Source organism: Oncorhynchus nerka, unplaced genomic scaffold, assembly GCF_034236695.1.
Source record: "Oncorhynchus nerka isolate Pitt River unplaced genomic scaffold, Oner_Uvic_2.0 unplaced_scaffold_761, whole genome shotgun sequence".
Lineage (NCBI taxonomy): Eukaryota > Metazoa > Chordata > Actinopteri > Salmoniformes > Salmonidae > Oncorhynchus > Oncorhynchus nerka.
Window position 1 is genome coordinate 365,441 of NW_027040453.1, and position 16,563 is coordinate 382,003.

Sequence of the window (16,563 nt, forward strand, 5' to 3'; positions counted from 1 at the left end):
GTGTGTGTGTGTGTGTGTCCAGTGTGTGTGTGTGTGTCCAGTGTGTGTGTGTGTCCAGAGTGTGTGTGTGTGTCCAGTGTGTGTGTGTGTCCTGTGTATGTGTGTGTCCTGTGTGTGTGTGTGTCCTGTGTGTGTGTGTGTCCTGTGTGTGTGTGTGTGTGTCCTGTGTGTGTGTGTGTGTCCTGTGTGTGTGTGTGTGTGTCCTGTGTGTGTGTGTGTCCAGAGTGTGTGTGTGTGTCCTGTGTATGTGTGTGTCCAGTGTGTGTGTGTGTCCTGTGTGTGTGTGTGTCCTGTGTGTGTGTGTGTGTGTCCAGAGTGTGTGTGTGTCCAGAGTGTGTGTGTGTCCAGTGTGTATGTGTGTGTCCAGTGTGTGTGTTTGTCCAGTGTGTGTGTCCAGAGTGTGTGTGTGTCCAGAATGTGTGTGTGTGTGTGTCCAGAATGTGTGTGTGTGTGTGTCCAGAGTGTGTGTGTGTCCAGAGTGTGTGTGTCCAGTGTGTGTGTGTGTCCAGAGTGTGTGTGTGTGTGTAGAATGTGTGTGTCCTGAGTGTGTGTACAGTGTGTGTGTGTGTGTCCAGAGTGTGTGTGTCCAGTGTGTGTGTTTGTGTGTGTGTGTGTATTTGTCCAGTGTGTGTGAGTGTGTGTGTTTGTCCAGTGTGTGTGTGTCCCCAGTGTGTGTATTTGTCCAGTGTGTGTTTGTCCAGTGTGTGTGTGTCCAGTGTGTGTGTGTCCAGTGTGTGTGTGTCCTGTGTGTGTGTTTGTGTGTGTGTGTGTATTTGTCCAGTGTGTGTGAGTGTGTGTGTTTGTCCAGTGTGTGTGTGTGTCCAGAGTGTGTGTGTCCCTAGTGTGTGTGTGTGTCCAGTGTGTGTGTGTGTGTCCAGTGTGTGTGTGTGTCCAGAGTGTGTGTGTGTCCTGTGTGTGTGTGTGTGTGTGTCCAGAGTATGTGTGTGTCCAGTGTGTGTGTGTGTGTCCAGTGTGTGTGTGTGTGTGTGTGTCCTGTCTGTGTGTGTGTGTCCTGTCTGTGTGTGTGTGTCCTGTCTGTGTGTGTGTGTGTGTGTGTGTCCAGTGTGTGTGTGTGTGTCCAGTGTGTGTGTGTGTGTCCAGTGTGTGTGTGTGTCCAGAGTGTGTGTGTGTCCAGAGTGTGTGTGTGTCCAGAGTGTGTGTGTGTGTTCAGAGTGTGTGTGTGCGTCCAGAGTGTGTGTGTGCGTGTGTATTTGTCCAGTGTGTGTGTGTCCAGTGTGTGTGTGTGTGTCCAGTGTGTGTGTGTGTGTCCAGAGTGTGTGTGTGCGTCCAGTGTGTGTGTGTGTGTGTGTGTGTGTGTCCAGTCTGTGTGTGTGTGTGTCCAGAGTGTGTGTGTGCGTCCAGTGTGTGTGTGTGTCCAGTGTGTGTGTGTGTCCAGTGTGTGTGTGTGTGTCCAGTGTGTGTGTGTGTGTGTGTGTGTCCAGTGTGTGTGTGTGTCCAGTGTGTGTGTGTGTGTGTCCAGTGTGTGTGTGTGTGTCCAGTGTGTGTGTGTGTGTCCAGTGTGTGTGTGTGTGTCCAGTGTGTGTGTGTGTCCAGTGTGTGTGTGTGTGTGTGTGTGTGTGTCCAGTGTGTGTGTGTGTCCAGTGTGTGTGTGTGTGTGTCCAGTGTGTGTGTGTGTCCAGTGTGTGTGTCCAGTGTGTGTGTGTGTGTCCAGTGTGTGTGTGTGTCCAGAGTGTGTGTGTGTCCAGTGTGTGTGTGTGTCCAGTGTGTGTGTGTGTGTGTGTGTGTCCAGTGTGTGTGTGTGTCCAGTCAGTGTGTGTGTGTGTCCTGTGTGTGTGTGTCCTGTGTGTGTGTGTCCAGTCTGTGTGTGTGTGTGTCCAGAGTGTGTGTGTGCGTCCAGTGTGTGTGTGTGTCCAGTGTGTGTGTGTGTCCAGTGTGTGTGTGTGTGTCCAGTGTGTGTGTGTGTGTCCAGTGTGTGTGTGTGTCCAGTGTGTGTGTGTGTGTGTCCAGTGTGTGTGTGTGTGTCCAGTGTGTGTGTGTGTGTCCAGTGTGTGTGTGTGTGTCCAGTGTGTGTGTGTGTCCAGTGTGTGTGTGTGTCCAGTGTGTGTGTGTGTCCAGTGTGTGTGTGTGTGTGTGTCCAGTGTGTGTGTGTGTCCAGTGTGTGTGTGTGTGTGTCCAGTGTGTGTGTGTCCAGTGTGTGTGTCCAGTGTGTGTGTGTGTGTCCAGTGTGTGTGTGTCCAGTGTGTGTGTGTGTCCAGTGTGTGTGTGTGTCCAGTGTGTGTGTGTGTCCAGAGTGTGTGTGTGTCCAGTGTGTGTGTGTGTCCAGTGTGTGTGTGTGTCCAGTGTGTGTGTGTGTCCAGTGTGTGTGTGTGTCCAGTGTGTGTGTGTGTCCAGTCAGTGTGTGTGTGTGTCCTGTGTGTGTGTGTCCTGTGTGTGTGTGTCCTGTGTGTGTGTGTGTGTGTGTGTCAGGTTATTATTTCAGGGACACTGAGTCGCCAAAATAATAAACCCTAATCCCTGGATAGAGGGGCTCAGTGAATGTGGAGGTGAATGTGATCAGGTGGGTCAGTGTGTCAGAGGAGGCTCTATAGAAGGACAGAGTGCCGGCTGGCCAGTCCAGATACACTCCTACTCTGTGGGAGCTGGAGGAGGGGACGTCTATGGTAGTGGAATTATTATTGTGATAGGCAATGTAACTGTTGTCAGAGCAGTTCAGACTCCAGGACTTGTCATTCCATCCAAGACAACAGTCATCAACCCCTCCTCTCCTGCTGATTCCTTTATATGTCACTCCTATAACAGCCCCTCTCCCACTCCACTCTACCTCCCAGTAACAGCGCCCAGTCAGACCCTCTCTACACAGCACCTGTTCACAGTACTCAAATCTCTCTGGGTGATCAGGATACGGCTGCTCCTCTGTCCTCCATGTCACCTTTCTGTTCTCCTCAGACAGAGAGAGGAGTCTGTTTACTGTGTTTGGGTCCAGTGTGAGATCACAGACATCTGATGGATGAAACCAGACACAATATTAGAAATCATCATCATTCACATTAGAATGTTAACTCACTTTTCACTAATTAATTTAATGTAGATGTTTCTAGGTATCAAAAGGAGAAGTTAAGGTAACTTGAGACTTGTTGAATGATCATATGTTATACTGTATGGTAATATAAAACACACTTATTACACACACACACACACACACACACACACACACACACACACACACACACACACAAACACAAAGCAATTCTTTATAAACTTTGGTGTCCCTGATTTCTGCTTCTGTAGAACTACAGCTGATATTTAATATGACCAAGTCAGTAATGATGGTGGTCTTTGACTTTGACTTAACTTGAATTAAGATTTATTCTTAGTCATATTCTTCACAGCTGTCAACACTCACATTTTCTAAGTCCTGGTTTCATTCTGTTCTCTCCACCATGTTCCACACTGTAGCGGTAAGCAGAAGAACAGACAGTCATTGAGGGATACACCTGAACTCTCTCACACACACACACACACACACACACACACACACACACAGCATATAACTTGTCCAAGTGGTGGTCAGAATGTTTGTCTTAACCAGCCTGATAAGTCCAACATGTCTGATATGAACATTGACATAAACCCTCTACATACTTGAGTTTCTCCAGTCTGCAGTGTGGATCCTCCAGTCCAGCAGAGAGCAGTCTGACTCCTGAGTCTCCTGGGTGATTGTAGCTCAGGTCCAGCTCTCTCAGGTGTGAGGGGTTTGACCTCAGAGCTGAGACCAGAGAAGCACAGCCTTCCTCTGTGACTAGACAGCCTGACAGCCTGCAAAGAGTCAAATCATATTAAAATCACACTGATATTCTTTGGTGGTGAAAATAGTGGCAGTATATTGTTTTCAACATATTCAGATATATCAGTGTCCTGAAACCTGATATATCTATTCATAAAATAGTGTATCATCATAAAAAATAACAAATGATCAAAGTATTGCCTGCAGATAGAAACATTATAGTACAAATATTTGAGTTGACTGACCAGACCAGTTTAAAAATCAGTATCAGTCAGAAGACAGACAGTGAGGAATCAGATTTAGATTGTATTGAGTATACAGTCCACACCATATCTATTTAGACAGTGAGGTATCAGATTTAGATTGTATTGAGTATACAGTCCACACCATATCTATTTAGACAGTGAGGTATCAGATTTAGATTGTATTGAGTATACAGTCCACACCATATCTATTTAGACAGTGAGGAATCAGATTTAGATTGTATTGAATATACAGTCCACAATATATATTATACTGACCTCAAACACATATGGTGTGGACTATGTGTGTCTGGTAAACACATGTGGATCTGGTGAACAGTTATCACTTGTTGACCAACTACAGGAATACTGACCTCAGAGTCTCCAGTTTACAGTGGGGATTCCCCAGTCCAGCAGAGAGCAGCTTCACTCCTGAATCCTTCAGGTCATTGTTACTCAGATCCAGCTCTCTCAGGTGTGAGGGGTTTGAACTGAGAACTGAGGCCAACACTTTACAGGATGTGTCTGTGAGTTTACAGACAGTGAGTCTGAAACACAGAAGAAATACAATGACAGACAGGATGTATTAAAATATTTATTTAGCTTTCCCTGCTTACACTGTAACCTGTGCACAAATAACGTGTTGGGTTTAGCCTCAGACCAGAGAGGCCTAGAAATGACACATTTTCCAAGTATTGCTTGTAGATAGAAAGATGCATATTAACAAATATTTGGACTGACCAGAGTAGACTGACCAGAGCAGTTTAAAAATCAGTATCAGTCAGAAGACAGACAGTGAGGTATCAGATGTAGATTGTATTGAGTATACAGTCTACACCATATCTATTTAGACAGTGAGGTATCAGATTTAGATTGTATTGAGTATACAGTCCACACCATATCTATTTAGACAGTGAGGTATCAGATTTAGATTGTATTGAGTATACAGTCCACACCATATCTATTTAGACAGTGAGGTATCAGATTTAGATTGTATTGAGTATACAGTCCACAATATATATTATACTGACCTCAAACACATCCAAAATATTATCACTTTTTCAAATGGGAGAACTAGATACATAAAGTGCTTTCATTTATAAACAGTAAAATATATATGTATGAAAATACCTTTAAATAAAAGGTGACATTCTGTACTGTCTCCCAATTTGAAACATTCTGTCTCAAATCCAAAATGCTTGTGCATAGCACCAAATGTAAAACTGTAAGCTTCACTGTCCAAACACATATGGTGTGGACTATGTGTGTCTGGTAAACACATGTGGATCTGGTGAACAGTTATCACTTGTTGACCAACTACAGGAATACTGACCTCAGAGTCTCCAGTTTACAGTGGGGATTCCCCAGTCCAGCAGAGAGCAGCTTCACTCCTGAATCCTTCAGGTCATTGTTACTCAGATCCAGCTCTCTCAGGTGTGAGGGGTTTGAACTGAGAACTGAGGCCAACACTTTACAGGATGTGTCTGTGAGTTTACAGACAGTGAGTCTGAAACACAGAAGAAATACAATGACAGACAGGATGTATTAAAATATTTCGCTTAGCTTTCTCTGCTTACACTGTAACCTGTGCACAAATAACGTGTTGGGTTTAGCCTCAGACCAGAGAGGCACAGCCTAGAAATGACACATTTTCCAAGTATTGCTTGTAGATAGAAAGATGCATATTAACAAATATTTGAGTAGACTGACCAGACCAGTTTAAAAATCAGTATCAGTCAGAAGACAGACAGTGAGGTATCAGATGTAGATTGTATTGAGTATACAGTCTACACCATATCTATTTTGACAGTGAGGTATCAGATTTATATTGTATTGAGTATACAGTCCACACCATATCTATTTAGACAGTGAGGTATCAGATTTAGATTGTATTGAGTATACAGTCCACACCATATCTATTTAGACAGTGAGGTATCAGATTTAGATTGTATTGAGTATACAGTCCACACCATATCTATTTAGACAGTGAGGTATCAGATTTAGATTGTATTGAGTATACAGTCCACAATATATATTATACTGACCTCAAACACATCCAAAATATTATCACTTTTTCAAATGGGAGAACTAGATACATAAAGTGCTTTCATTTATAAACAGTAAAATATATATGTATGAAAATACCTTTAAATAAAAGGTGACATTCTGTACTGTCTCCCAATTTGAAACATTCTGTCTCAAATCCAAAATGCTTGTGCATAGCACCAAATGTAAAACTGTAAGCTTCACTGTCCAAACACATATGGTGTGGACTGTGTGTGTCTGGTAAACACATGTGGATCTGGTGAACAGTTATCACTTGTTGACCAACTACAGGAATACTGACCTCAGAGTCTCCAGTTTACAGTGGGGATTCCCCAGTCCAGCAGAGAGCAGCTTCACTCCTGAATCCTTCAGGTCATTGTTACTCAGGTCCAGCTCTCTCAGGTGTGAGGGGTTTGAACTGAGAACTGAGGCCAACACTTTACAGGATGTGTCTGTGAGTTTACAGACAGTGAGTCTGAAACACAGAAGAAATACAATGACAGACAGGTTATATTAAAATATTTCACTTAGCTTTCCCTGCTTACACTGTAACCTGTGCACAAATAATGTGTTGGGGTTGACCAGACAGCCTGCACCAATAACAGAGGTACTGTAAATAAATGTGTCTCTATACTCCAGCATTTTGGATTTCAGATCAAATGTTTCATATGAGGTGACAGTATATAATGTCACCTTTTATTTGAGGATATTTTAATACATATCTGTTTCACTGTTTAGAAAAATTAAATTAATTTAATGTATCTAGTCCCCCCTTTTGAAGAAGTCATAACTATTCTGACACTTAAAGTGATTAGACAAAAGTTTATCTGGTCCCATATTCCTCGAACACAATGAGACATCAAGCCTGTGACGCCTTGACTGAGAAAGATCATGAATGAATCATGAATAATAATGAGTGAGAAAGTTAAAGAGGCTACAACAAAACATGCTAACCTCTCACCATTACCAATAACAGAGACTACAACAAAACATGCTAACCTCTCACCATTACCAATAACAGAGGCTACAACAAAACATGCTAACCTCTCACCATTACCAATAACAGACAACAACAAAACATGCTAACCTCTCACCATTACCAATAACAGAGACTACAACAAAACATGCTAACCTCTCACCATTACCAATAACAGAGGCTACAACAAAACATGCTAACCTCTCACCATTACCAATAACAGAGACTACAACAAAACATGCTAACCTCTCACCATTACCAATAACAGAGGCTACAACAAAACATGCTAACCTCTCACCATTACCAATAACAGAGGCTACAACAAAACATGCTAACCTCTCACCATTACCAATAACAGAGACTACAACAAAACATACTAACCTCTCACCATTACCAATAACAGAAACTACAACAAAACATGTTAACCTCTCACCATTACCAATAACAGAGACTACAACAAAACATACTAACCTCTCACCATTACCAATAACAGAGGCTACAACAAAACATGCTAACCTCTCACCATTACCAATAACAGAGGAGGTCTGATCTTTGTACCTCAGTAACTTTCTCATTCATCATTATTCTCTATTCATTCATGATTATTCATCATCATAGTAACATCCACATGAATGTAGAAGTGTTCAGAAACATCTTCTATTCTTACTGACAATACAAGTGAAGTGACTCCAAAATGACAGGACATTATTCACCATTCAGTTTCTATTAGGAAAAACATCCCAAACACAACCAAGACAAACTGCAAATTAATTCAACAAGTTAGTAGAATCACAAGCTTGATGTAATCACTGCAGGCATAGAATATGGGACCAAATACTAAACTTATGACTACTTTAATACACTATAAGTGAATATAACCAATAATTACGACTTTTCAAATGGGAGAACTACATACATAAAAGTGCTTTCATACCTGATAATACTGACCTCAGAGTCTCCAGTTTACAGTGGGGATTCCCAGTCCAGCAGAGAGCAGCTTCACTCCTGAATCCTTCAGGTCATTGTTACTCAGGTCCAGCTCTCTCAGGTGTGAGGGGTTTGAACTGAGAACTGAGGCCAACACTTTACAGGATGTGTCTGTGAGTTTACAGACAGTGAGTCTGAAACACAGAAGAAATACAATGACAGACAGGTTATATTAAAATATTTCACTTAGCTTTCCCTGCTTACACTGTAACCTGTGCACAAATAATGTGTTGGGGTTGACCAGACAGCCTGCACCAATAACAGAGGTACTGTAAATAAATGTGTCTCTATACTCCAGCATTTTGGATTTCAGATCAAATGTTTCATATGAGGTGACAGTATATAATGTCACCTTTTATTTGAGGATATTTTAATACATTTCTGTTTCAACGTTTAGAAAAATTAAATTAATTTAATGTATCTAGTCCCCCCTTTTGAAGAAGTCATAACTATTCTGACACTTAAAGTGATTAGACAAAAAGTTTATCTGGTCCCATATTCCTCGAACACAATGAGACATCAAGCCTGTGACGCCTTGACTGAGAAAGATCATGAATGAATCATGAATAATAATGAGTGAGAAAGTTAAAGAGGCTACAACAAAACATGCTAACCTCTCACCATTACCAATAACAGAGGCTACAACAAAACATGCTAACCTCTCACCATTACCAATAATAGAGGCTACAACAAAACATACTAACCTCTCACCATTACCAATAACAGAGGCTACAACAAAACATGCTAACCTCTCACCATTACCAATAACAGACAACAACAAAACATGCTAACCTCTCACCATTACCAATAACAGAGACTACAACAAAACATGCTAACCTCTCACCATTACCAATAACAGAGGCTACAACAAAACATGCTAACCTCTCACCATTACCAATAACAGAGACTACAACAAAACATACTAACCTCTCACTATTACCAATAACAGAGGCTACAACAAAACATGCTAACCTCTCACTATTACCAATAACAGAGGCTACAACAAAACATGCTAACCTCTCACCATTACCAATAACAGAGGCTACAACAAAACATACTAACCTCTCACCATTACCAATAACAGAGGCTATAACAAAACATACTAACCTCTCACCATTACCAATAACAGAGGCTATAACAAAACATGCTAACCTCTCACCATTACCAATAACAGAGGAGGTCTGATCTTTGTACCTCAGTAACTTTCTCATTCATCATTATTCTCTATTCATTCATGATTATTCATCATCATAGTAACATCCACATGAATGTAGAAGTGTTCAGAAACATCTTCTATTCTTACTGACAATACAAGTGAAGTGACTCCAAAATGACAGGACATTATTCACCATTCAGTTTCTATTAGGAAAAACATCCCAAACACAACCAAGACAAACTGCAAATTAATTCAACAAGTTAGTAGAATCACAAGCTTGATGTAATCACTGCAGGCATAGAATATGGGACCAAATACTAAACTTATGACTACTTTAATACACTATAAGTGAATATAACCGAATAATTACGACTTTTCAAATGGGAGAACTACATACATAAAAGTGCTTTCATACCTGATAATACTGACCTCAGAGTCTCCAGTTTACAGTGGGGATTCCCCAGTCCAGCAGAGAGCAGCTTCACTCCTGAATCCTTCAGGTCATTGTTACTCAGATCCAGCTCTCTCAGGTGTGAGGGGTTTGACTCCAGAGCTGAGACCAGAGAAGCACAGCCTTCCTCTGTGATTCCACAGCCTGACAGCCTGACAAAGAGATCATCATGACTTCACAAACACACTGTTTATTTAACACCAGTAGTGTAGAAGGACAATGGTAGATGCATTTGGTTTATTCTCTCAAACAACATATAGATTAATCTTCCGTCTCCTAGAATTGTATGGTCATATTGTTATACTAATGTGAAAATCAATGAATTTATTCAATATGTTTTTCAATGTAATATTATATACATATTATAATACATATTTTATAATGAATATTTCTTCCTGATGATTAGTTCTTATATGTCATTTTATTTACTCACAGAGCAGCTCTGGAGGCTTTGACCACTGGCAGCAGCCTCAGAAGACCTTCCTCTGATCTGGAGTATTTCTTCAGGTCAAACACATCCAGCTCCTTTTCTGAAGTCAGCAACACAAAGACCAGAGCTGACCACTGTGCAGGTGACAGTTTGGCTCGAGAGAGACTTCCAGATCTCAGGAAGCTTTGAATCTCCTCCACTAGAGAACGGTCATTCAGTTCATTCAGACAGTGGAACAGATTGATGCTCCTCTCTGGAGAGGGATTCTCCTGATCTTCTCCTTGATGTACTTGACTGTTTCTTCATGGCTCTGTGAGCTGCTTCTTGTCTTTGTCAGTAGACCTCGTAAGTGCTTCTGATTGACTCCAGTGAGAGGCCTAGAAGGAAGCGGAGGAAAAGGTCCAGGTTTCCCGTCTCACTTTGTAAGGCTTTATCCACAGCACTCTTGTAGAAAGTAACTTCAGTAACTTTAGGCTTCTCTCTGAAGAGCGACGAAAAGTATCTGAACATTGATTGAGGTTCATCCATGAGATTCTCATTGTTGTTGATGAAAGAGAGGAACACATATACAGCAGCCAGAAACTCCTGAATGCTCAGATGAACAAAGCAGTACACCTTGTCCTGGTACAGCCCACATTCCTCTTTAAAGAGCTGTGTGCACAATCCTGAGTACACTGAGGCTTCATTGACATCAATGCCAGCCTCCTTCAGGTCTCCTTCATAGAAAATCAGATTGCCCTTCACAAGCTGTTGAAAAGCCAGTTTTCCCAGTGACAGAATGCTCTCTTTATTCCAGTGTGGACCTGTCTCTTCTTTCCCAAGATACTTTTCATTCTTCTGTTTGGTATGAAACACCACAAGGTGTGTGTACATCTCAGTCAGAGTCTTGGGCATCTCTTCTCTCTTATGTTTCAACATGTGTTCAAGGACTGTTGCAGAAATCCAACAGAAGACTGGAATGTGGCACATGATGTGGAGGCTCCTTGATGTCTTTATGTGTGAGATGATTCTGCTGGCCAGGTCCTCATCACTGAATCTCTTCCTGAAGTACTCCTCCTTCTGTGGGTCATTGAACCCTCGTACCTCAGTCACCTGGTCAACACACCCTGAAGGGATCTTATTGGCTGCTGCAGGTCGGGTAGTTATCCAGAGGAGAGCAGAGGGAAGCAGATTTCCCTTGATGAGATTTGTCAGCAGAACATCCACTGAGGTTGACTCTGTGACGTCCCAACAGATCTTGTTCTTCTGGAAGTCTAGGGGCAGTCGGCACTCATCCAGACCATCAAAGATGAACAGAACTTTGTACTTGTTGTAGATGGAGATTCCTGATTGTTTGGTTTCCATTGAGAAGTGATTAAGAAGTTCAATGAAAGTGTGTCTGTCCTCTTTCATCAAATTCAGCTCCCGAAAAGGGAATGAAAATACAAATTGGACATCCTGATTTGCTTTTCCTTCAGCCCAGTCCAGAATGAACTTCTGCACAGAGACTGTTTTTCCAATGCCAGCGACTCCCTTTGTCAGCACAGTTCTGATAGGTTTGTCTTGTCCAGTTAAGGGTTTGAAGATGTCGTTACATTTGATTGCAGTCTCTGGTCTTGCTTGTTTCCTGGTCGTTGTCTCAATCTGTCTCAGCTCATGTTCATTATTGACCTCTCCTGTTCCACCCTCTGTGATGTAGAGCTCTGTGTAGATCTTGTTGAGAAGTGTTGGGTTTCCTTGTTTAGCGATCCCCTCAAATACACATTGAAACTTCTTCTTTAGATTAGATTTGAGTTCACGTTGGCAAATCACAGCAAGCTCATCTGAATCTAGAAATAACACAGAGGATATTAATATTACGTCTGTTTTAATGTCTACAGTATTGTAGGACTGTTATAAAGTTGTAAATTATAATAATGTATTCTCTAAACTGACTGTATAAATGTGTAAATGTTTTCATAATGCATTACAGACTGGTGTGACTGATTATATTATTATTGGTATTATTGATGGTATTATTAATTTTTCTCTCTCTAAATGAATCACCACAACACATCCCTGCTGCTACTTGATGAGGTCACTAGGTGTTGTGTTAAGGCAGCTACAATATCATTGAGTTACACAGCTACTTTAGCTGTACTTTAGCTACAGCTTTTAAATGTTATAAAACACCATTCAACATGAGGCAGACAGATCTTACATTTCTCCAGTGTGTCAGCAAGCTCCTTCTGGTTCATTTTCCTCAGGATGTGCAGTGTGATCTTCAGAGCCCCCTCTCTGGCACTGCTCTCCTGCTTCTCATCTTCAGCATCCACCACTTCCTTATCCTGCTTCTGACTCTCAAAGCCTTCTGGGAGTTCTGGACTAAGATTCCTCTTGAACAGCTTCAGCTCGTTCTTCACAAATGTCATCATTTTCTCTTCAAGCAACTGAAATAAATAAAGTAAATAAGTTAAGCAAGAGACTAAATGCTTCTCATTAACACATTAATGAATGATTGACAGATCAACTTTACTTGAGGTAAACAAGAAACAAATGTACATAACAGGACCACATACACTGAATATGGAGTCCAGGTCTGTTTGATGACTCTGGGAAGACTGACCACTGAGAATCTCTGACTCTGATCTCTCCTGTTGGTTTCTGTGGACAAAACATGAGATTACATCTCCTCATCCAGGGAGTACACACACACACACACACACACACACACACACAGAGGGAGGGAATGTTGTGTTTGTTTAATATTTTTTTAGGACTATGCAAATGGACAAAAGGATTAGCCTATGGATTATGAAAACAACAACAATAAATGGGAAAATGGGAGGAGAAATGACTAGAGACAGTGTTGTTTAACTCACTGACCAGGACCCATGAGTTCTTCTTACCTTTGTTCAGTAGAATAGTCTCCCTCTCTAAACATTATAGGAGGTTCCATAGACCGGTCACTCTTCATGGAAACACAGCTGGGAACAGGGGAGGCTGGTCTCTCCTGCTTGATTGGTCTTCAACACAACAGAGACAAACATTACATCTCTCATCTCCTCTGAGCTCAGATATGGAAACTTGAGAAGAGTTTTATACCAAAACGCTATATATCACTTTACAGAAATGTTTGCAAATTAGCTTTGGTATATCGCACACTACAGTTGAGGTGCAATGAGAAAGTCATTCTGCTTTGAAAGATGATAAACTTGTAACGTCACTTTTGAGCAAATGTCCTTTGAATATTTTGGTACCTGCTGCAGAGCTCTTCTTTGTCTACAGGGCTTTACTTCTTTGGCAGATAATGTTAATTTAAAAATATATATATTTTATATATATATATACACACAGTGGGGCAAAAATGAGTCAGCCACCAATTGTGCAAGTTCTCCCACTTAAAAAGATGAGAGAGGCCTGTAATGTTCCTCATAGGTACATATGCCATACACTGCATCAAATTGGTCTGCATGGCTGTCGCCCCAGAAGAAAGCCTTACAAACACCTGAGACCTTGTAACACTAACGAGTCACATGACCGCGTGAGGGAAAATGGCTAATTGGGCCCAAATTGGACATTTTGAGGGGACAGCACATCTACACTGTTATACAAGCTGTACACTCACTACTTTACATTGTAGCAAAGTGTCATTTCTTCAATGTTGTCACATGAAAAGATATACTCAAATATGTACAAAAATGTGAGGGGTGTACTCACGGTTTTTGTGATATACTGTATATATAATATATATATATAATTAATTATCTAAATGTATGGTGTTTTAGTTGATGTCATTTGAATTGTCTGTTTTTAAGCTATAATGGTTATTTTTATTTTATTTTTATTTTTTGTAAGTGGTAAAATGAACTAGAACATTTTGTATTTTGCAATTCTGAGTAATTACTACTTTAGTAAATAATTACACATTATTCGGTACTACTGCAGATGCGACATAATTCCAATAGATGGCAGCATAAGAACACAAATGACATTTCAGAAGATTAGTTTAGTTTCTCCCTGGATACAATATTTACTCCCCTCACAGGAAAACTCCTGTGTGCTTCTTTCTGTCCTTTCCACACTGCTAACGCAAGAGGAAGGACTGAAAAAGCATTTAACAGATTACTGTGAAGTAATATAATGATGATTCATGTTTATTATTACCTGGTTTTATGCTCATGTTTTGAAATGATACTTCATTAATATAACAATTATCAATAAACCTGAAAAGGAATTTAGTCACCTCTGGTCTAGAAAATATATTTTCCAGGTACATTCACTGTCAAATTAATCGACCATCATCGAGCTGCTCTGCCTTCTCTCGCTATTAGTCAACTCAGCAAGCGTTGTAGTCAGTCTGGCAGCCCCACTAAAAAGCTTGTGTCGTTCTCTACCTTCTCCGGGGCATGTTGAGGTAAATTTACTAACCGGGAGGGTTGAATTATGTAATTTATTGGAGGGCTGGAAGACGCACTCTTGTCTTTTCTATTCCGAGGTTGTTTACTCACAATATCAGATATTAAGATGATTTTTATAATGAATGTATACTGAGGTTGAGGTTCTGACTAGTGATTATTTACCCGGGGTTCAATACCTGCTATAATCACTATTTTTTGCTCTCCCAAATCAACACAGCCCTAATATGAGATATATAGCTAACTAAAGTAATGAGACCATTTTAGAAAATAATGGCAATCATATAGTCTGTAGTTGTATGCTATTTTATGTCCATCATATTGCTGCTTGTAGCCTATAACTGATGCTTCATGGTCCATCATATTGCTATAACTGATGCTTTATGGTCGGCAGTGTAGCCTAGTGGTTAGAGCGTTGGACTAGTTTGCAAGGTTGCAAGTTCAAACACCGGAGCTGACAAGGTACAAATCTGTCGCTCTGCCCCTGAACAGGCAGTTAACCCACTGTTCCTAGGCCATCATTGAAAATAAGAATTTGTTCTTAACTGACTTGCCTAGTTAAATAAAAAATAACCACCCTACACTAAACATCCCTTATTTTCAGTGTTTCTACAATTCCCCCAGAGGAAACTGTATGGTGGAAAAACTATTGATTTTGACAGCAATGCAAAAAGCAAGACAGATAAATTCAAAATGAGAGGAAGGACTAGAGGCTACAAGGACAAAACTCAAAACTCTTGATGCTGCAATGATGAAAATATCTCAAAAACCAAGAGAGGAATTACTTTAAAACAACAACCGTCTTTTGCACCAAGTTTACCAAGTACTGGGAGAAAATGTAAGCAATCCTGAAAAAGCACTGGAATATTCTACAATCAGAAAACACATCACACACCTCTTCAAGTAACCCCCACTGGTGGTCTATAAGTGTGGCGTTGAGCATGTTGCTCTACCAAGGAGAGGAGAAACATGGAGATCCTCCTTCTACAGAGGAGGTAACATGGAGATCCTCCTTCTACAGAGGAGAGGAGGTAACATGGAGATCCTCCTACTACAGAGGAGGTAACATGGAGATCCTCCTACTACAGAGGAGGGGAGGTAACATGGAGATCCTCCTACTACAGAGGAGGTAACATGGAGATCCTACTACTACAGAGGAGAGGAGGTAACATGGAGATCCTCCTTCTACAGAGGAGAGGAGGAGGTAACATGGAGATCCTCCTTCTACAGAGGAGAGAGGTAACATGGAGATCCTCCTTCTACAGAGGAGGTAACATGGAGATCCTCCTACTACAGAGGAGGTAACATGGAGATCCTCCTTCTACAGAGGAGGTAACATGGAGATCCTCCTTCTACAGAGGAGAGGAGGTAACATGGAGATCCTCCTACTACAGAGGAGGTAACATGGAGATCCTCCTACTACAGAGGAGGTAACATGGAGATCCTCCTTCTACAGAGGAGGTAACATGGAGATCCTCCTTCTACAGAGGAGAGGAGGTAACATGGAGATCCTACTACTACAGAGGAGAGGAGGTAACATGGAGATCTACTACTACAGAGGAGAGGAGGTAACATGGAGATCCTACTACTACAGAGGAGAGGAGGTAACATGGAGATCCTACTACTACAGAGAGGTAACATGGAGATCCTACTTACGACAAAGGGAGGCTTGCTGGATATCCTAAAAACACTGACCCCTAGTGGTGTGAATATTGACTTTGATCTCAGGCCCTGATGAACAATTCTCTCTTTAAATTGATATCTTCTTTCGACAGCTGACCAGATCAGCATCCAATATGTTCCTCCTGGTGATGATGCTTATTATGCATTAAGAACCAAAAGATTACATGGAACAAAACATGAACTGAAATAGGGAACAATTAAATAGGTGAAATTGAACTAAACAATAATGTATGTTGATGCTAATATGATGTACAATAATGTATGTTGATGCTAATATGATGTACAATAAATGTATGTTGATGCTAATATGATGTACAATAATGTATGTTGATGCTAATATGATGTACAATAATGTATGTTGATGCTAATATGATGCACAATAATGTATGTTGATGCTAATATGATGTACAATAATGTATGTTGATGCTAATATGATGTACAATATTCAGTTATGTTTTCATATGATAACAA

General features: G+C 40.9%; 1 pseudogene; it reads right to left on the reverse strand.

Moving 5' to 3' along the window:
- Positions 1-1,218: 1,218 nt before the first annotated feature.
- On the reverse strand, positions 1,219-12,997 carry LOC135571108 (NLR family CARD domain-containing protein 3-like; annotated as a pseudogene).
- Between the last annotated feature and the right edge of the window lie 3,566 nt (positions 12,998-16,563).